The following is a 20782-nucleotide window of genomic DNA, read 5'->3' as shown; positions in this document are numbered from 1 at the left end:
GACATTTGCCTAATTATCTTTTCTCATCATCAGTCATCTCTTGAAGTCTTTGCTTCATTCAGATGCCAGGTATTTCCGAAATTAATCATGTCATTGAAAGCGGCATCTTTTCATGTAAATGGACTTTATTATCTGGATCGAAAAGCTCCCCCCCCCCCTTCCTTTGAGCTGCAAAAGCCCATTTGTAGGGAAAGTGTCTGAAATCTGACATGCTGCCTTCTCAAGAAAGATTCGTAGTGGTGACCTCCCAGCAAGAGCTAAGCATCCGTCACCGGCAGTGCGTGTGTGTGCTGCTTGCACCCTTGGGCTGGATGCATGCTAATTTGCCCCATTGTTTCGGGGTGAGTGGCTTTCCAGCACTTCCGAACAAAGCCTTTTTGCATAAGCTTCTGTGCGTACAATTATTTTATGTTCACATCATTCCATCATCCTATCTCTATTCCTGCTAGAAGAGGGGATGGAAACGTCTTTGTTTTCTTGTTATACTGGGGATTACAGGCTGGATTTAGCATGTTAGCAGGGACACTCCTCTTTCATTAAATCCCATTTGACAAATGTTTGGGAGCATAGGATTGATCAGCCCATTGCATTGCTCATCCTGGCTTTAACTTTCAAAGGGGCACTATCTTCAAACCATGTTGATTCAACAAGAAACCAATCCGCAGTAATTGACTGTGCATGCGAAGTGTTGTAGGGATGGATGAAGAAGTAAAAACAAGAGGCATACGCTCAGGAACGTTATCGAAGCCTTGGCAGAAGAATGCATTCATTTTGCTCATTAGACCCGTATTTTAATGAATTCTGTGATGAGCAGGATTGAGAATAGGTCAGCACCGATAACGCAGTTCTGCAGTTTGGAGAGTTCCTTTTTTAAGTTTGTGGTCGTGCATTTACAACTCCTTTCAAAAACACCCAGTTATTTTATACTCACTGAACCTTCCCTCTGGGACCATCTGAGGACAGCAGTATTAATTGCTGGCAAGCTCTATGCTCAAATTAAAAAAGTGAAACTTGGGCATCATCTGACTAAAAGGGAGAAGAGGAACAAGTCACTGGCCTTCTGTGCTTACACTGTCAAGTACTCAAAAATTAAGGTCGTTGTTTTTAGCATCGCCAAAATAGGCTTGATGCGAAAGAAGCAACAAGTATACTTGTTTTCAAAGGTTTCAGTGTCATGTGAGAGTCATGTTCTGTATTCCCTGGTAACAGTTTAAGAGCATGAACAGACCAAAAGTGGGGTTTTTTTAATAACAGGCACACTGTTAATCATCAGTTATGAACGTGTAGACATAACGCGTAGGTTATAAATCATTGGATGCTGAAGGCAGAAAGAAGCAATGCCATTATCTAGTTTGTGTTTCTGCCTAGTAAAGGCCACAGGACCTGGTGAAGGTTTTATATGATGCTGTATCTTTCAGCAGACCTTCTGAAGCTGACATTAAAATATCATGATGGCTAAGCCACCACAATATTCTGTAAGCTTCTCCCATTGGTAAGTGCTCTCACAGTTAAAAAATTCCCTGTAATTTCTGGCATGAATTCGTCTAGCTTCGACCTCCAGACGTAAGATCTTGTTTTACGTACGTCTTTGTTAAACTGAAGAGCTCTCCATCAAATTTCTGTTTCCTGTGAAGGTTCTTGTATACTGTGGGCAAGCCACTCCTTAACCTTTTCTCTATTAAGCTAAACAGTCTGAGCTTCTTGAGCCTCTCACAATTGTTTTCTAATCCTCCCAGTGTTTTCTAGTCCTTTAGCCATTCTCTTGGCTCTTCTCTCTAATTTATCAACAGCCTCTTGAAACATAGGCAGCAGAATCGGATTCACTATTCCATTAGTGGTCACACCAGTGCCACAGACAAAGATAATATTACCTCGGGCTTCTAGGCTATATCCCCCTGTTTACATATCCTAAGGACTGAAGTTACCCTTCCAGCTACAGAGCTAATGTGTAGCTGAGCATCCACCACCCTGCCATATTCTTTCTGGAGCCATTTCTTTCCAGGAGAGAGTCCCCTTCTGTAAGTATTCCCTACAATCTGTTTACCCAAAGATATCTTTTTACACTTCCCCTGGCTTATTGTTTCCTTTGTGCATCAGTGACCTACCGTTGCTATTTACCGCCTTCCCAACCCGTGCCGGCAGAGACTGCATGTTTTCTAACAAGTGCCGAAAACACTAAATGGCACCCATCCATCCAAGAAATAATTCTCCGTTCCCAAATCCTCGATAAGGATTCCCCATATAGAGTGAAAGATTACCAGCTGCCCTCCCCCTCCTTCCTTGCTAAGAAGATGACGGTGCACTGTCAACCATAGGGAAAGACGCGGTACCCTTGGCTTGGCCCGGCACCTCACATCTGTCATGCCCACTTTGGTGAGGAATTTTTCATCCTGTTTTTTCTTTCTACACTGTCCTGAGAAAGTACCTATACCCAGGTTCAGAAAAGAGATACTGGGAAACTATCGCTTCTACCGAGGAAGAGTTAAAACTCTTCTCTGCTTGATAAAATGATGCGTGCTGATGCCTAGATGTATTTCACCAGGTAGAAGGCTCTTTGTAGGAAGAGCAACATTTGTTTCTTCACATTTAGATTTGTTGGTTTGTTGCTGCAGCATTCTGAGATTGACAGGAGGGTGCGTGGTGTTTACTGTTTATCGCTATTTATGATTACCTTTATTGCTGTGCTACTACGTTGGTACTGAAGTGATGGGTAGAACCCATTCACACGAGTAACAGTATAGGCTTGTCCTAAGGAATTGTGGGAGGGCTTTTTTTTCCAAAAGTAAAAATAATAAAAAACCCTCACCAGTTTTAAATTATTTATTGCTATGAATGCATTTAAATGTGTTTCCCTGTAGTAGCCATAACATTTATTTTTCTCAATAGTTTTCAGTAGTTCTGGGAACTGTTTTTCACAGAAATGTCTAATTATTATCACTAGCAATTAAATTTATTTATTATGTTTTGCTGTTGCTGAAGGAGCTTCTTATGCCATTGACATGCTCTCTTGTACACTCTCACCAAAGATGAATGGAGGTATAATTAAATTGCAATATAAAATTGTCAATGTTGACATTGTTTCTCTTTCATAGGGAGAAATTTGTAACCATCTGTGCTTTTTTCCAGTTTGAAATTATTTCATTTGTTTTCTATTTTGTAGTTTTTGAACATACACTTTTTTGCCTTGGTCTCTTCTACCCCCTTTTTTTTTCATTGCTTCCCATCCCTGAAAAGTCGTTCGTATTCTGATAACTTTTCAAGAAAGCTTGCAGAAGATGTAGAGACTTGGTCTTAGCCTCTTTAGCCGGAATTTGTCCTTTCCATGTGGCCATTTGGAAAAATTGGTGCAGTGGAAAAAGAGAAAGAAAAATGAGCAAGTGGAAAAAGAATTCTCCACACCAAAGAAAACATTAAACTTCATCCCTTTTGGTAGCAAAATATAAAGAGATTTTTTTTTTAAATAAAGAGGAGAGAGAGGGAAAGAGAATTTTAAAATTTTCAGTTCTGAGGGAAAAAAATGAGAAGTTTGTAACAACCAGAGGAAAGGTGGGGTTCTGAGACGGGTGGAAAAAGCAAAAGCACGGGGGTCTTTAGAGGAAAAAGAAAAGCTTTTAATGGCAATTCTTTTTTTTCTTAGCGCTTGCTTTCTGCCCTTCTTTCCTAGAGCATTAGGACACACAAGGGGTTAAAGGTCCAGGAAGAGAGCTAGGGAAGAAAAATCCCTCTGTTAATTGATCTGCCTGTCTGGTGACGAGGGCCAGCTGAAGCTTGTCAGAAACTGTATGAGCTGAATCAAGCTTGGGGCCCTAAGTAAAATACAGACACCTGGAGCGAGGAGGGGCTGGCTCGCTCTCTGTGCAGCTATTTAGTTGTTCTTTTAATGTAGGCAGGGAAGGGAAAGGGTCAAGCAGTGCTGAGCCTGGGCTTGAGGGATGTCAAATAGTTTTTCCACTGAAAAGAAACAAGGCTAAAGCCTGTTAATGGTATCTAATGCTATTATTGTGTGCGTCTGTGTGTACTTGTGGGCTTGCTGGTATATGTTGGAGGCACGTTTTGGCAATTGAGGAGGCATTGTTGTTTGATGGCCTTACCCATAGGCATGTCGCTGGGCGAGCAGCAGTGGAAATCTTAGTGAAATCTCCACAACTCGATTTTGATTCACGCTGTTCAGGGCAACGTGCTCAGAGGGGATCCTTTACCTTCTGCCCTCCCCTTGCCGAAGGATGAAGTGATCCAGAGTATGGCTCTAAAAAGCATTTTTCTTCCTTCTTACTCTTCAGCTCTGCTTCCAGACCCCTCCGCCGATGCAATCTGGCTATGATTCTGCATGCCACTTTGTTTGACCCTGATGACATAAGTTGACGCATGTACTTTTGAACCTTCCCAAGAATGAATAATATCCCTGCAATAAAACGAAATCCTAGCATTTTTAACCCGCCAAGCCCCTGTGATTGTTGGGGCCAGGCATGTCAAATGGTGGCTCAGCCGATGTCCGCCTGAAATGAAGTGGATAGATTTCAGCCCCAAAACAAACAGGCCATTGAGAGCTGGCACTGCTCCGCTTTTCACGTGATACCTGTGATGAGTATGTTGGAAACACTGGAAGCTTTTTCCATGGGTAGTGGGAGGAGGGAGAGAGGACTAAAGAAGGTGCAAAAGCCTAGAGAGACTTGCGGCTTCAGATTTTAAAGGTAGCAAGTAGCCTAGGAAAGCTCAGGGGCCAGGGGAGCTCACTGGCTCTAAAGCTGTCAGCTGTCAGGGTTGCTTTGATTCTCATGGATTAGGTATAACTTGAAATACGTCTGTCCTTCCCCTTTGTCCCGACTTCCCGAAATACCGCGCTTTAATTAAAGATGGGCCTCAAGGTTACACCAAGTTCAAACTTCCACCAGATATAGCGAGGTCAAACCCACAACTTTATTTGGGGATTTCTATGCGTTTTGAAGGCTTCCACACACCTGGCTGAGCCCAGGCCCTATAAACGAGGACCAAGACACAAATGAACTGCATTGTTGTTATTAACGTTAGATCTTAAGCCTTAGCAATACCATCCCAGCAGCTTTCCCATTTGGTGCCCAGACATGCCAAGAGCAGACCAGAAGCTTGACGTGAGCAGAGCCCTCTTCTCCAAGAGAAGCTGCCAAGCTTCTCCTTAAAGTCCTTAAACCCTGACAAGGTACTGTGGAAATACTGAAATCATCTGTGCTGAAGGAGGACTGTGCTTAAATCGGGATGCAGGAATTAGTGCGGTAATTCTGAATGACTGAAATAGAAGCTTCCAGTATTTACTTGTGTGTATTATTTGTTAGATGCCATGAGTCCTTTTTCCTCTGGACTTATAGTATTACGTCCCAGAGCAGAGCAGAAGATTTGCCTGCCCATGATAAATTTACATATTTATTTATAAATATTGCATTGAAAATGGCAGGAATGAATAAACAGATGTATTGGAAGGAGATTAGGCCTCTGTATGATTAGGTCATTGTCTTAATGTAAAAAAAAGTCAGCTTTCCCTTTTTTCATTCACTTAAAACGATAAGACTACCTTGAATCTGTCTTTCACACTGCAATTTTGTTTTGTTTCTTCAAGAGAGGCACTGAGGAGAACTGATTGCAGTTATTCTTGACATTTTAAATGGCCATCCTTTTCCTCTTGGATATGGTACCCAGATGTATAGTTAGAAAGTTAAAGTGGCTCAGCTAAAGATAAGGATGCTGTGAACTTCGGTTTTACAACTCCTGCCTTGGCCTCCCGGCCCAGCTGATGTAGTAGGAATGAGCTTGCCCTGCTCACAGAAATTCAACTGGAGAGGAGGAAAAAAGCAGGGAGAAAAATAACAGTACTCTGCGGTCTCCCACTCCAAACGCATGTAGGAAGCTGCCCGACCGGGATGTTGGGAGTGATCCTGGCTCTGCAGCCCACGGCAGGGAATCTGGCTTCAGCCTGAGCAGTGGTACGGGCAGGAGCCGGGGTTGCCTGGGTGGAGAAATGCAGGAGATGGAAAGATAAGAAAAGGAAAGCATGGTGAACAGATTGCTTGAGCAGAATATTTTAGCTTAATAAAAAAAAAAAAAAAAAAAAGAAAATAAGCCCACAGACAACTCCCTCCCCTAAGCCTACAGTCCCCTGTATGAGGCTGATGAAATTTATACAAGAGAGAGAGAGAGACATAACGAAAGAAATTGTTTATTTGTTTGTTTGCCTTTATAAAACCCATTTGGGAGGAACATCAACGAATATACCATACATCAGTTATCTGCCGTATACCAGTTACACTGATGCTAGAGACGTCTTTTGTTAGAAATTAATGTATGTAATAAAGTTTTACATTTTTCATATGTTTTGAAGTATGTGGGCCATAATTCTTTTGACTGCATAATTACTTTTTGTACACAAGAAAAATGAGGTACTTAGTCCTAAGTAAATAACCTCAAAACAAACCAAGAAAAACAGTTGCATCTTTTTTATCTTCTGGGTCTTCCACAATAAATATTTTGTTAGAAACTTAAAAAAAAAAAAACTTATATATCCTCAATATAATTTCACTTAAAAAAAAAACAACTAAGCCCCTCTAGGATCACATTGAAAAAATACGCTGAAGTTACTGAGGAAAATAAATGTATTTGTGATGTTTTTAGGCACAGATGAAAACAATGGTTTCTGGAAGGGTTTGTCTGGTTAATAATTTTAGCTGAGTTTTCCCCTCTTCTCATTTCTGGACAATGAAAATGCTCTAGTAAATGAATTTCAGTAGATCCAAGATCATTTAGTGCTCTTGCTTTTCTGCCACCATTCCCTTTAACTGAACCTGAAGCTGCGACTGAAGAGCTGGTGTGATGCGTGGCCACGTGAGAAGGGCAGTCTGCTGGAACCAGCCGGCAACGGAGAAACTCTTGCTGCAAACTGAACTGGCTTCATTTTGAATGCTAATGGCAGGCCAAAAAAACCCTGGCGAGATAACCTCCCAGAAGTCAGGAGGCTGGTTTATGTATCATGCCAGGATGAGAAAAGGGTTTGTGTTGTGGGTTTTTCCGTAGATCAGGACTCTTTTTGTTTGATGGCGTGGTTTTCCGAGCTTTCTGGATGATGTTAGTTTGGGTCTGTGAGGCACTCTCTGTTTCCTGAGGACCAGAAGCTTTTTAGAAGACACTTAAAGAAAAGAAAACATGTTTTGCAGGGATGGCGGCAGCAGCAGCTTAGGTTCCCCAATCTGTAAGCAGCTGTATTTAGGGGGTGCAAGTGGGCCTCGGCCACGGACCCAAGTGCCCTCTGGCCACGGACCACAGGCAGCAGCTCAGTCCCTCAAGGAAAGGAGCCCTGGAAGAGGTCACAGCCAATTTACCTCTTCCAGTCCTTAAATGCTGAACTAATGTCAATTCAGGGTCACATAAATACAGAGATAGGAAAAGGGGAGGAAGAAATGTTTTGGAAAAAAAATAATAATAATCAAGATATGCTTTTTTAAACTAAACTGAAATAAGCTACTCTTCGGCAGAAATGAGGGAGTCACACCGGGTTTGGCACTGGCTTAAATAAATCAATTAAAGTACTGATTTAAGTTAAACCAATATGCTAGCAAGGCCTTAGGTTTTCATCTTCCAAAGACTTATGTGCATGCTTGGCTGAACAGTGGGAGTGATTATCTGTATAATTCATGGTAGGAATACGGCCCTATTATTTACGGATTCAGCTTTATAATATATACTGTATTTGCAGATCGTTGCCTCTGTGCAGGGTTTCTGTGGATTTGGAGCCACTTGCTCTGCGTAAAATGTATTTCTAGCTCCTCCACCCACCCCATACGCTCTCACGCCTGGGCCTGTTGGCTCTCCTTCCTCGTCCCCGTGAATTCCGCTGGTGGTGCTGGTGGAGGGACGTGCTGCTTCTGCGGAGCCGGGCCATTTTTTATAAATATGTAAATAAAATTTACCTCCTCCTGCTGACCCCTCCAAGGGCCATTTTTGGCCTGCAGCAAATATTTATGTGCAAGCTGTAAACCCCTGAAACTGAGGGGTTATAGTGGAAATGCTGACAGAGTATTAAGAGACCTTTAACCCTTGGTTTAGCTGGCCCTGCTATAATTACAGGTCTGTCTGTTATTTTCAATAGCACTCGTCATGACCTTGCCTCTATTTTTTAATTATAGGAGAACTTGTGAAGGGAATTATTACTAAGTTGGGGGTTCCCCGTCTCTCTAAATTCAGTCTTTATTAAACATGTAAACCGCTGAAGAGGCAGGATTGGGCTAATGGCCTTTTCCCTCCCTTCCCCTCCCTCCTTTCTAGACTGTGGTTCAAGTTGTGCCTGAGCCCTGAGTAAAACAAATGCTGTGATTTGAGCCTCCCAAGTCCCCCATGAGCACTGAAACTGGCTGTACAATAAGCATCAAAGGTTAATGAACAAGGGAAAAAAAAGTTGACATTTTATTTGGTAATGGTTCTAGTGCTTGAAATCCGAATGGAAAAGATGAGATCCTGGAGGAGGTTGCCTTTTCTTTTCTCCTTCCCTCCCTTTTTATTCCCTGAAACATCAGTGTCTGGAGGAGGCAGGTCATGTCGGATCCCAGAAATGCCTCTTTAAAGATGTTTGTGGTCGCAAACAACTGGGCCGTAGCTTGCAGTTTAAGGAGAGCAGCTGGAATACATTTTTCAAGCAGCACTGTCAGTCCCCGCGCTGGCTTCTTTGTGCTCTCCCCTACTTTGGGGAAGGAGGGAGGGAGCTCGCTCGCTGGGGTGATGATATCCGGCCCCTTGCGCTGCTGACCCATAGCAGTTCGGCAAGCTGCCGGCGCTCGAGGTGGAAAAATGCCCCGTTCTCATCAGCTGTTCCATGTCCTCTTGGGTTTTCCCAGCTGGCCCCTGCGGAGGCTCCTTTGGCCCTGGCTGCCCGAGCTTAATGACGCTGAAGTTCCCCACTGAGTCTGCAGCACGCAGGGAATCCCCCAGGTATAGGGTTATTTTCCAGCTCGGTGTGCTTTAGCGATGCTGAAGGGGTGATAGAGGAATGTACACTTCCCTGGCTGGTGAGCATCTCCCTGCAGCCCAACAGTGTCCTGGATATCTCCATCTACTGATGGAGGAGAGAGCAGCAAACATCTCCAGTATCACCACAGGGCTCTCCTGCGGCAGATGCATCAGCAGGCCTGGAGCAGTGAAGGGGCCACAGGTAGCCTGGAGAAAGGGGGATCCTCTGTCCTTAAGTTATAGGTTGGGGAGAATCTTTGGGGATGAGCATTGACTTTTCCTATCATGGGGCGTACATAAACTCTGGATTTTGCATGCATGAGCACCCCTGGTGCTGAGGGGAGGCAAGCAGAGAGAAAAGTCCCACTGTGGAAGAGCACAGCGGCTCCTTGCATTGCAACACTGCTGTGTTAAAAAGAGGATGACAAGAGATGTGCTTTGAGGCAGGAATTTTCCTGGGATCCTCTGGCTTGCTGCTTGGCTCCTCAAAATGAGCCATGGGAAGCGTACGGGCTTTGTGCTGGCCCTCGTCCCCCTGGGGAAGGGGACCTTGGCTGTTCTTTCAGTATCTCCCCATCAGATGCACAAATTGAACCTTTGGAGCAGTTTAGGTATTTTCTTTTTTAATGGGAGTGATGGATTGGCCTTCAGTGGCTGAATGACCTTTCTGTTCCAGTCTAGACAGCTGCGGAGGGTTTGAGAAGCATGACTGGATCAGGCCCTTAGGAAATGCTTTCACTAAAGCACTTTATGTACATTCGGAGAGCTCATGAATCACTGGGCTTTGCAGATAACATTACCCTTAAAATATAGTAGATTATATTCATTTTAATATTTACCCAGGTAGGATGCAAAGCGCGTGGCCATGAGGCGTAGCGCGGCGTTGAGCGATGGCTTGTCTGCATTGTTTGTAGATGAGTAATTGGAGTTGCTGCGCCGAGGCTGTGGGATGGGGACCAAACTGCCTGGGTGTTTATTTACATGACTCAGTGAATGAAACTGAGTTGGAAGCATAACTTATAGGTGTTATTCTTTCTCTCTTCCCACTGCCCCCCCTGCCCCAAAAATGCAATTTCGGAGTATCCATAGCTTCTTTACGCTGTATCTTGATACTGCTGATTTCGAACAGCGTCATCCTTTGCTGAGGTGTAAGGAAAATGGATTAGCACAAGCTGGTGCAGGTAATTAATATTGTGTGGGCGAGAGAGGGAGAAGACTTTTTAAATGGCTTGCGGTACATTTATAAATCTGTCCTACAGCGTTCACTGCTTGTAGTTATGGCTAAGGATGCTCTGCTGCCCCTCGTCTTCCACTTCATGCCACTGACTGCATTCTCCTCTCATCACTGTAGGGTATTTTACCTGCTGTAAATCATTTTAGAGCTTAAATTATGTATTTATGCTTAAATATTGCTGATATGTAATCATTAGTAAAAGAACTAGCTGCATGTTGACCAAAGGTGCGAGCTTTTGTCTGGGAAAGCTGAGCATTTTGATTGATAGACAGAATTTTTCTGTGGAGTCATCTCTGTAGGTTGAACCAATTTTCTCAGTGCTTTCCCCAGAACGTTTTCTCCTATTTTAAAGTACATGTTGTTATGGAAATTATTATTGAAAGCAGGACTGAAAGTAAGGCATTATTCTAAAAAAAAAAACCTTTTTTTTTTCTATGGATATTTAGATTTTAAACTACTGAAAAATGTGTAAAGTGTATGAAAAAGTAGACCCTTTGCTCCAAAATGAAAATACATTCCTATTCCCAGTTTGATGACAAGAGCTGGCTTCCACTTTTGCACCTACTTCAATTAAATCAATAAGTAGTCTGTCCACAATCATTTTAGCTTAAAAGGTGGAAAGCATTTTAAGGGAAGTGTTAAAGGTACAGCCACTTACACGAGGTGGCACAAGAGGAAAAAGCTGAACTGGGATCGGAGTCCCACCAAGCGTTGTTTTGGTTTATGTTCCTCTACATACCTAGCTCTTCTTTTGAAGAAGTAAAGTGCTAAATAGCAGGTTGCTTTTTTCATATACCTGTCCAAAATACACGGACTTGTGTCTACAAGTTAATCACAAGTATGGCTATGCTATAAATCACCATTTAGTTCCTCGCTTTCTGGGAATGTTGATAGTTGTATAGGTAGAGTCCATTGCTATATGCTACAAAGATTCCCTGTATATCTTTATTTTTAAAAGGTATATTGGCTTTATTTTCAGGATTTTCACAAAGCTGGAGAACTAAGCAGGGAAAGCATGAATCTTTTCTGTGTGTCCCTTAGGCAGCTGCCCTGCAGTGGGGTGACCAGGGGATGACTTAGCCAGGTCACTTGCTCTCCATGTCCTCCTGCTTTTTTCATCTAAGCAATCCTTCTGTCCTTCTCACTTTCTGTAACGTACCAGGACTGCTGTGGATACATTTTGACTGTCATGTATATGTGTACAGAAGCAATACTGGGATGGATTCTCCAACCTGCTCCTCCTTTGTAAGTCTACCAAAACCCAAACCAAGACCAGTTGTACTGGCATGTGGGGTCTGCCTTGCCTTCTTTCTTTCCTGTGGTATCTCTAGTTGCTGAATGCTCAGAAGCAGTTATTTCCTTTCTGGAGGCAGTTATTTGCTCTTCTGTAATAATTTGTATATTCCCTAAATGCCAAAGGGATACTCTTCTTGCTAACTCTGGCTAAAATAAAATATAACGGAGGAAACCGCTGGCTGTATGTTAGGGCAGGTCAGGAAAGGGGCAAGTTGATTTATGCTTCCAAATGACCCAATGCCACGAAGCGTTTAAAGGCACGCTCGCTTGCAAGCATGTGAGGAGTCCCCGGTTGCCACCGCCACGCACGGCAGAGCAGCAGCCCCCGCGCCGGCCCCGGGAGGAGGGTACCAGCCGCTGCCTGCACCATCCTGTGCTGAGAGACGCTGCTGGTCCCACCTCTGCCCAATGCAAAAGCCAAGAATCAGGGAAACTCCTGCACTCAAGTCATTTAGGTGCTTCCCAAAATCCTATGTGATCTACCGAAGTGCCAAAATAGATCAACAAATTTTTAATGTTTTGCTCGTTCCGTTTGATAGATTGCCAAGTGAGAAATTTCAAGGGGCCTAGGAGTCACTCAGGTGAAAGAGCGACTTTCTGCTGTATTTTTCATGTGAGTAAAATGCCGATCCATAAAGGATTAGGAGCCTTTATTTAGTGTTTGAACTTTAACATTCCTCAAGCCTCGAATTTTTAATCTTCAAAAGAAAGTAGTCATTTCATGGCGAGTTATGAAACGTGAATTATTTATTCCGCCAGTAAATATGTAATTAGGCATATTTTGAAAATCTGTAATTAATCCCTCACCCCTTAAACCCATAAGAAATGCTAATATGCCTCTGAGGTAAGGCAGGTTTCTATAAAGGGCATTATGTAAGCTGTTCTGATCTGTTGTGTAATTATGTTTGCTGTCTGTAGTGGGAAAAAAAAAATCCTAGTGAGAATTTGTTGTGGAGGAGAGGGAAGAAATGGAAGGAAAAGCTTTGCTCCTCACCGAGCAGGAGGCGATTATTAAATGGCAATATATCCAAAGCTTTTCGTTTGCTTGGGTTGGCTTTCAAAGGGTGCGGTGCCGTGCATCAGGCAACAAAATCAAAGATGGTTATTTTATTCCTGCTTGATGTAGCAAACTATCGGCCCTGCCTCAATAACCCCAAGCCAAGGAGGTACTTTGGCGTGGCTCGTACACCCACTGCTTAGCACACCTGTTGTCCCCCAGCAGACTTTTCCTGATAAAACAGGGAGATCTTGAATCCGAGCGGTACCCTTTAAACAATTTCATGTTCAGGTTTTCATTCTGCATCCCGATAACACAATATATTAAAAAATGACCAAAAAGAAATATGTATATATATGTCACAATAAGGTTTTCCAGCTTGTTTTTGGAACAAGGAAATCTGTTGAGAAGAAAAATATAATTGATCTGACAAATTTTACCATTGTGGAAAGCCCAAGGACAGATTGCTAAGCTCAAACATGCTTTTGGTTTGGAAGGACTGGACATATTTTAAGAGGCTTTCACAAACAGCAACTGCCAGAGCTCTGTCACTTTGCTGTAAGAATCTCTTATTGTCATTTTAACTTCACTAAGAGGACAAGTGCAACTTACTACTTCAGATGATGAAAGCAATGAGAGATTTAAAGGTCATTGAATGCCATTTTGGACAAAATTGGGCACTTTGGCACTTAGGATGGGACTTATGGGGCTCCATAAGGGGCCAGCAACACTGTACACATTGGAAAATATTATATAAATTGGCTCAAAAAGCAAACAGATGAGTTCACGAAGGTATGTTTGTTGGTGATTAGTAAATACGCCCCCCTGACTATAACCTCAGAAGCAGTAGGTTGCTGTTTTTCAAAACAGAATACCAGCGGAAAGATTTTTCTGTATGATATGCCCTGTTCCCTGCACTCAACCATTATCAGAGTCATAATCGTTGAGCTTAGTTCATTATTTCCTTGGCTCCCACCAGTGGAGGTAGGTGGGAACCATATTTCCTTTTTTCTCCATGCAGTTTCTTACCTTTGTCCCAAGGCATTGGGTCGACCTTGGGTCGAACTTGTGGCCTCAAAATTATCTGGCCTCAGAAGCCCCCTGAAAGAGACATCTTTAAATGCGTGCTGAGCTTGCCCACCGCACTTGGGAGCAGGCAGCATATGCTAACTCAGTACTTCACGAAGAAAGGCTCGCTCCCAGAAGTCAACCAAAAGGTTGGGCATCAATCAAGCAGACGTACAGCCTGTTCTCTTCCGAAATGTAGGCAGGCTTCAGGTTAGAAAAGTTGTAGCTCCTAAAACTCTGCAGTAAGAAGAAGGTGCCTATAGAAGCTGAAAAATACCCATCAGGCTGCTCCTCAACAGGAACATATCCCTGAGTCAGTGCCATCTGCAAAGTGGTTACAGCCCCATTGACGTGAACATGGCTTTTTTTCAGTCTGAATTTCTCTAAAGCAATCAGAAATACAGCTTCTCGTGGAAGTTGTTAACCTGCTGGTGAATTTGTCATGGTTATTTTGATGTTTGTTGTCTTTAATAAAGGCCTTGGAGATGTGAGATGATGTGACAAACTCAGCTTTTGTCTGAATCGAGCAGCGTACCGACAGAGAAGATGCTGCTTCACTGGGGAGAAAGTCTATGAAAATATAACATGCTCCATTATGATTTACTGTTCCAAAAGCCTTTAATGCCTAGGCAACCTCTTAGGAGAAAGAAAGACTCTTCCAGGGAGTCATTTATGCCACCTTAAATAGATGTGTCGGCTTTTCCATAGCTGTTAGCCCACAGCAGATGGACAAGACATCGAATTTTCTGGTGCATGAATAGTTGACTGAGGTGAATAGAAGCCCAAGTCAGGGTCTCAAAGAACCTAGCCCAGATGGCAGTTAGGAAAAGCTGCATATGCATTGCAGAAATGTTATTAATTTTAAGCCCAGATGATAATTTCTGGAGTCCTAAATGATGAGTATTCAGCGCTGGTGCTTGGCAAAGCTGTGTCTGCTTATTTTTATTTCAATTACACGTAAGTCAAAAGTAGCCTTGTTTGTATTTGAAGGGACAGTAAAAAGGGAATATAAATTCCCGTAATGTGAGCTTTTCAATGAGGTTTCATTTCAGTTTTCAGTTCATTTTGTAAAGTGAATTTACAATAGAAATGCCTCCAGTGGACATTATAGCTGAAAGTATGCTGGTTTCGGCGATGGGGAGATAAACCTCTTCTCCGACTGCGCTTTTGGTGCAAAGAGGTATCTGTGTCAACAAAACAATCCTCAGAAATGTGAAGGACTGCTGCAAAGAGGAAAGGAATAATCAGTCCTCCACGCCTCTTGCAGATAGGACAAGAAGTAATGGGCTTAAATTGCAGTAAGAGAGATTCAGGTTAAAACCTTCTTGTGATAAGGACAGCGAGGCACTGCAAGACACTGCCTGGGGAGGTGGCAGTGTCTCCAGCACTGAAGGCCTTAAAAACCCCAAGATAAGCATCTGTCAGGAATGACACAGGTGCCACGGGCCAGGGAAGGGACTGGTGACCTCTGGAAAGCCTGTCCAGCCCTTTGAGGCAATGACTTGGGGGGGAGAATGTGCTTTGGGGAGGTCTGCGATGTGAAGCAATTGGAGAGATGTGCCTGTGGCTGGTTGTCGTCTGTGATAGGGGCTCCACGTAGTAAGGTCTGGGGAGCAGCAACACTGGGCTGGAGCTCTGAAGATGGATAAATTAGTTTGGAGGAAATAAGAACTAGCGTACCTCATTTTGGAAAAAAAATAATGCAGGCAAATTGGGCAGAATGAGTCCCAAGTGGACCCTCTCCTTGTTTTTCTGATGAAGTCTTGGGGTACATCACTGCCCACCTTTCTGGTTGGCCAGAGAGACCCCTGAATGAAACAGTGGTTGAGAGGTTGGAGTGTTTATTTGCACCATTTAGCTGGACAGGAGGTTGCCAAAACCTAGAGGAGAGGTAAAAAGGTATGGGCATGAGGGGAAATGCTGCAGAGCGAGAAAGGACACTGAAGTATGAGGAGCCTTTAGAGGGCAGTAAGTATCCTTGGAGGGGAAAAAAAGAGAAAAAAAAAAAGGAGAATGTAGTAGGTGAAAGATGGGACAGGGTGTTCGAGGGGGACCCAGAAGGAAATGCTCCAGGATTTTGGTTGACAAGCCTCCAGACTGTACTGAACTTCTCGGGCTTGTTTATACCTGACTGGTTTCTAATAATGCCTGTGTTACGGAGCTAATAAGCATAGGTGAGTAGTAGGGGTATAATAAATGCATTTCTGCTTGGCACCTGCGAAGATGCTAGTGGAAATTTGGTGCCGTCTTTCTTCTAAACTCAGTCCACGGTTTGGTATAAAAGTAAAGAATCAATGAAACGAAGAAAATCTGAAAACCTTGAAATGGTACATCTGCCATTAAATGGTCCCTCCCCTGGGAAAGTAACAGATCCCTGCTCCCATTTTATAAATATGTGTGTGTGTGCAGCCGTTGGTTCTGTGTTGTTTATCCAGTGTGCCTGGGGTGCGCCTGATCCGAAGGGAAAGGTGGACGCGATCGCTGGCTGCGGCCACTGCTGCAGTCCTGCTCGCCGCCATTCCCTTCTTCTGAAAACCTTGACTCCCAGATGAGCTGGGCTGAGGTTGCTCGTACCAATCCTGAACATAGTTCTCGCCTTGTTTACTCCAGACGAGCAAACCATGTCTGAATTCTGCCTCTTAGCACTGGGAAGAAAATTTCAGATTTCATTTGCCAGGTGTTTCTCAAGGAAATGGGTGTCTGTGCACCTTGTGTGTTACCTGCAACGTACAGCAGGTCAGTGACCCTTGGTGTCCTCTGCTTCAGCATACGGAGTTATGATTGCGTCAATGACATTAGGTATTTTGCATAATACAAGATATTTAGTTAAGATATTCCCTACCATGTCAGAAGACGCTCTTTTACTGTCGTTCATTAAACGTTTGCTGGATGATAGCGACAATGTGCCGTTGCATTCCAGGCTTCTGGGTTTAGTTTCTCTGAGTACAATTGCGCTTCTGCCGTAACGACTGCCCGGCGCAGAATGCCGTGCTGCTGCACACAAGCACTCGCCTTGCCAACTGGTCCTTGTTAGTTGGTTTGAACGAAAAACCAGGGGAGAAATTTGAAGTGAGAAGGCGTACAAATGTAAAACCCGGCTCTAACACACCCTAGCTGCTTTACTGGCTTATCCGTGGGTCTCCACTTCCCGAGTATGTTTCATATAATTACTACATTACATTTTTAATTATGTTTGTTTTCCTCCTTGCATGCCCATTTCTTACGTTTCTTCTTCAATGTATATAGTACCCCGGCAACATCCACATTTATAATTACAGAAGATAAAGTTATAATATTCCCGAGGCAAAACTGCATTTTAACAACTGTGCTAATGTGGAAAACAACTTGTGCAGAATAAATATGCCCTACAATTAGTGGTACGCCGACATTTTTCATGGTTACCTTACATATAAATAAACTCAAGCCACTGACATTTTTCCTGAGGGCTTTTATCTCTGCAGCCCCAAAACTGCAGACAGATTTGTTGTAAGTAACACTATCACCATAATAAGTTTGAAAACCCATTATTTTTTTATTTTTATTTTTATTTTTTTTTTAAATTCATCTGCTTTTTGCATCTGCATAGCTCGGGGCTGGGCCCGTGGGTGTGATATTGTCTGTGTGATGAACCGTCTCCGCGTCCCGGGCTCCCCGAAGCCTATCATTTGGCTGAGGCTAACAGGAGGCGACTGGGCAAAGCCGTTTCACCTGAGGGTGGGCCAGGTCACAGGTCACTTGTAATAGCTTCTCCATGCATCTCCAGACCTGTAAATGAGACCAGAGCCCGACTCACTTCACTACACTTTCTTTGTCTTAGACGGATGCTCTAATCAAACAAATTACCTAGCCCGTGATCACAGCCGCTGAGCCAGAGATGGTTTTGCAGACGCTTGTCTGGGGCCCTCTCGGCCATGCAGCGCCGCTTAAAAGAAAGGCTAATGTTTTCCACCAAAGGTAATAAAAAGATGTGCGGTCACTTGGCTAAGCCGGCCTCGGAAAAAATCCCCGGGGACACCGGGGGACACATTTTGACAAGCTTACAGCACAGTTTACTTCAGTCAAGGGCACATATATGAAATATAGGGGCTGGCTGCCGTCACTGCGAGTGTGCACATGGGGATGCTCCACCGACCCAGCACATCGTGGCAGAGCCTAGATGTCACTTCAGTAAGAGAGTAGGTGTACCTTACCTCTGGGCAGTGTTCAGTTTTGCTTGGATTTAGAATTTTTTATCTTTTTTTTAAAAACAGAGGAAAACGGAGATGGGCAAAAAGTGCATATGTGGGGAAGAAGGTGAGCCCAACCATAAATAAATGGGCTCACGGAGCACGGAGGGAGGGAAGCATACAGGCGTGGTTTGTTTATTGTAAAATTCAGCCTTAGGCGGAGGATTTAAAACTGATCAACCCGCTACAAACATATTATATTAGTCTTGTATTTATTTATTGCACAGTCCTTTAGTTTTATTTATTGACTGCCAGTCCCTTCTGTACTGCAGGCAATGCTGTCACTGTATTTTCTTAAAACTTCCACAATAAATTTGTGAACATTAAAAAAAATTCCAGCTGTCCCATATTTTTCTCCTGCGTTTTCCAGACACTTTGGCTTTTGTAGAAATAATGTTGGTTGTTTACTTGTTTCTGACTCCAAAAAAAGCCACTCTAGGTACTTTCTAGTTTCAGATGTTTTGTGTGGTTGTAAAAGAGAAAGGCACCAGTTTTGACTCAGAGAATGAGCTACTGCAAACAATCTGTTGCTAATATAGTCTAATTGCTAGTGATATTTTGAGAAAACAATTAAATTGGAAGTGGGGTTACTTTGGTGTTTATTGTCTGTGACAGCTTCTTTTGGAAACGGGCTGGAAGAGCTGCCGAACTGAGGCTGTGATGATGTGCGAATAATACTTATCACCAACACAGAGCCAGCCGGCGAAAGCTGGGGACCACAAATCTAGGGTGAACTCACCTGTTAGACACGTCGGGATGGGCAGCGAGATGTTGCGTGATCAGAGGTAGGTCCTTCCACTTACCTGTATTTACACTCCGCAGCATCACTGTCCTCCTTTTATTGCACTGGGACCGTGAAGATGCTTAGATGCCTGCTGGGTATGAGCTGAAAAATCTGCATGAATTTCGTTGTTGGAAGGCAAGGTACCACGTACTGGAAGAAATACGTTTGAACCACAAGTGTAACAGCTCAAGGGAAAAGTCTGGGCAAAATTCCCATGGATTTCCCCACATCCAGGTTTTCACTGCTGGTTGTCACTGTGATTAGTTCAAGGTGTAAACAGACATGCCCTCTGCAAGCAGCTGTGCTGAAGGAAGAGCTTGCCACTTACCACCAGACTTCCCGCTTGTTCTTTGACACCCTCTGCTGGAAAACGCCGCCTCCTCCTACCCACCAGCCAAGCTGCTCGCCTGGGACCAGCCAGCCCCATTTCAAGCTCCTCCCAACCATGCTCCAAAAGCCTCCTGCTGTGGTGAGGCTGTTCCTGTGCAAACCTCTGCCTGATGGGCTGCAGCCATGGGGAGGAGGCTGAGCAGGGACAAAATGGTTGGCCTGAGGCTACCAAAAAATGCTGTGAAGACTTTGTATAAGCCACAGCTACAGCAGAAATGGCACTGATGGTGAAAGAGGCTGTAGTGGTTAGAGACAACGATAATTTTCAGTACAAAGAGGCCAGATCTTTGGAAATATGTAACATGCCACACCTGAACTATCCCCGCCAGCCGCTATAAGGGAGCAGATGCAGACCTGATGCTGGTTACTGAGCTTAGTAACAACTGGGAGGGGTCAGCACCAGCCCCAGCCCAAACCATCCTGGCCTTCAGCAAGTTCTGAGCGGGTGTTGCTTCTCCTCGGTATCAAGAAGTCCAAGTGTGGCAGAGAAGACTATTTAACCCCATCTGTATTTCGGTTGTTGCAGAGTTTGCATTCACAAGCTTTTCTATTGTGGCAGAAAGTCTAGAAAATACTCCTTTATATCTCCTGTGAGAAGACTGGTGCTCACAATATCTTCTGGCTCCAGAAGCTGGAGATTTAGGAAAAGCATCAACTGTGTCATCTAAGTAGGAACAAAATCAGGTGAAGAGTTTTGACGGTGAGAGACAACGTCTCGGGAGCTCTCTCTTTTTTGCCCTCTATGCAGAACTGCTCGCATCAAGACCTTAAACCCCCTCTGTAAAAGCTGTTTGCATGCAAGCAGATGGTATTTCATTGTCTTTTGCTACTGATCTTGAATTATCAGCCTTTATAATGAAAATGCCAATTCAGCCTTGACTGCTCTGCTATAACTCTACCAGGACCACTATAATGCACACACCATATATACTGAATATTTATTATGGTACTGTGCATATTATTTATTGTATATGCAACATATTTTGTAGGTGAAAAATGATACCTTATCTAAGTCAATGAGCATAACCAGGAAAAATATGGCAGAGTAATCATGTGATTCATAATTGACATCTGCTCTCCAAAGACTTGGACAGAATCTGAATTTTCAGCGTATGCTGGAAACGCTCTTCTGTTTGCTGGCCTGGGCATAACCGTGCCACCGCTCTCCCCGGCAGCTCCATCAGTCTTCCGCATTTCCATAATTCCCTGGGCGCAGAGGAAAGCTGGGCCAGCACATGCTGAAAATATTTCAAGAAGTTGCAAAAAAGCGCTGATGTTTTTCAGTGTCCAGAAACAAGGCGAGGAAGTGGGTTTTTTTTCTGTCCAAATGCTAATGAAGACCAGCCCGTGCGCATCCTTGGGGTTTTCTTAGCTTTGCAGTGGGTTTTTATATGTGCATGTGTGTTCGTGTAGATATGAATATATGAGTGCCATTTTTGGGGAAACATCTTCTGGTCTGATTTCACCACTCTGTTGATATGCACCATGCTGCCTGGATGTGGCCGGACCAGCGAGACCTCTGCAGCCTCTCCCCACCATCCAGCATTGACTCTTTGGTTCAATCCTATCCTATATGTGCCTTTTTGTGATGCAGCACAGGGGTTCCTTGCGCGTATTTGGAGTAACATAAGCTCGAATTGCTGAGAAAAGAGAATTTGGGGGCTGGGGATCATTGGCTTTTATCACTTCGGCTCCTGCTGGTCATGAGAAGCTCATGATGCAGTGGCTGCACTCAGGTCCTTTTGATAGGTTGTCTCATCAGCCTAATTATTGACCAGATTTCCAGCAGATTTAATGTATTGATGGGATACACAAGCATCAGT

The 20782-nt window shown here is 43.7% G+C and overlaps 1 long non-coding RNA gene across 5 annotated transcripts in view; it reads left to right on the top strand.

Moving 5' to 3' along the window:
* Positions 1 to 20782, top strand: part of LOC141740474 (uncharacterized) — a 73903-nt gene that overhangs the window by 38041 nt on the left and 15080 nt on the right. For all 5 annotated transcript variants that reach the window (XR_012586056.1, XR_012586053.1, XR_012586054.1 and 2 more), the window contains one exon: positions 18401 to 18570. This is a non-coding gene — a long non-coding RNA (uncharacterized LOC141740474). The remainder of the gene's footprint in view (positions 1 to 18400; positions 18571 to 20782) is intronic.

This window comes from Larus michahellis, chromosome 3 (assembly GCF_964199755.1).
Source record: "Larus michahellis chromosome 3, bLarMic1.1, whole genome shotgun sequence".
In the NCBI taxonomy this organism is placed as follows: Eukaryota; Metazoa; Chordata; class Aves; order Charadriiformes; family Laridae; genus Larus; species Larus michahellis.
The sequence above is the reverse complement of the archived record's forward strand: the minus strand, read 5'-3'. Positions and strand labels throughout refer to the sequence as shown.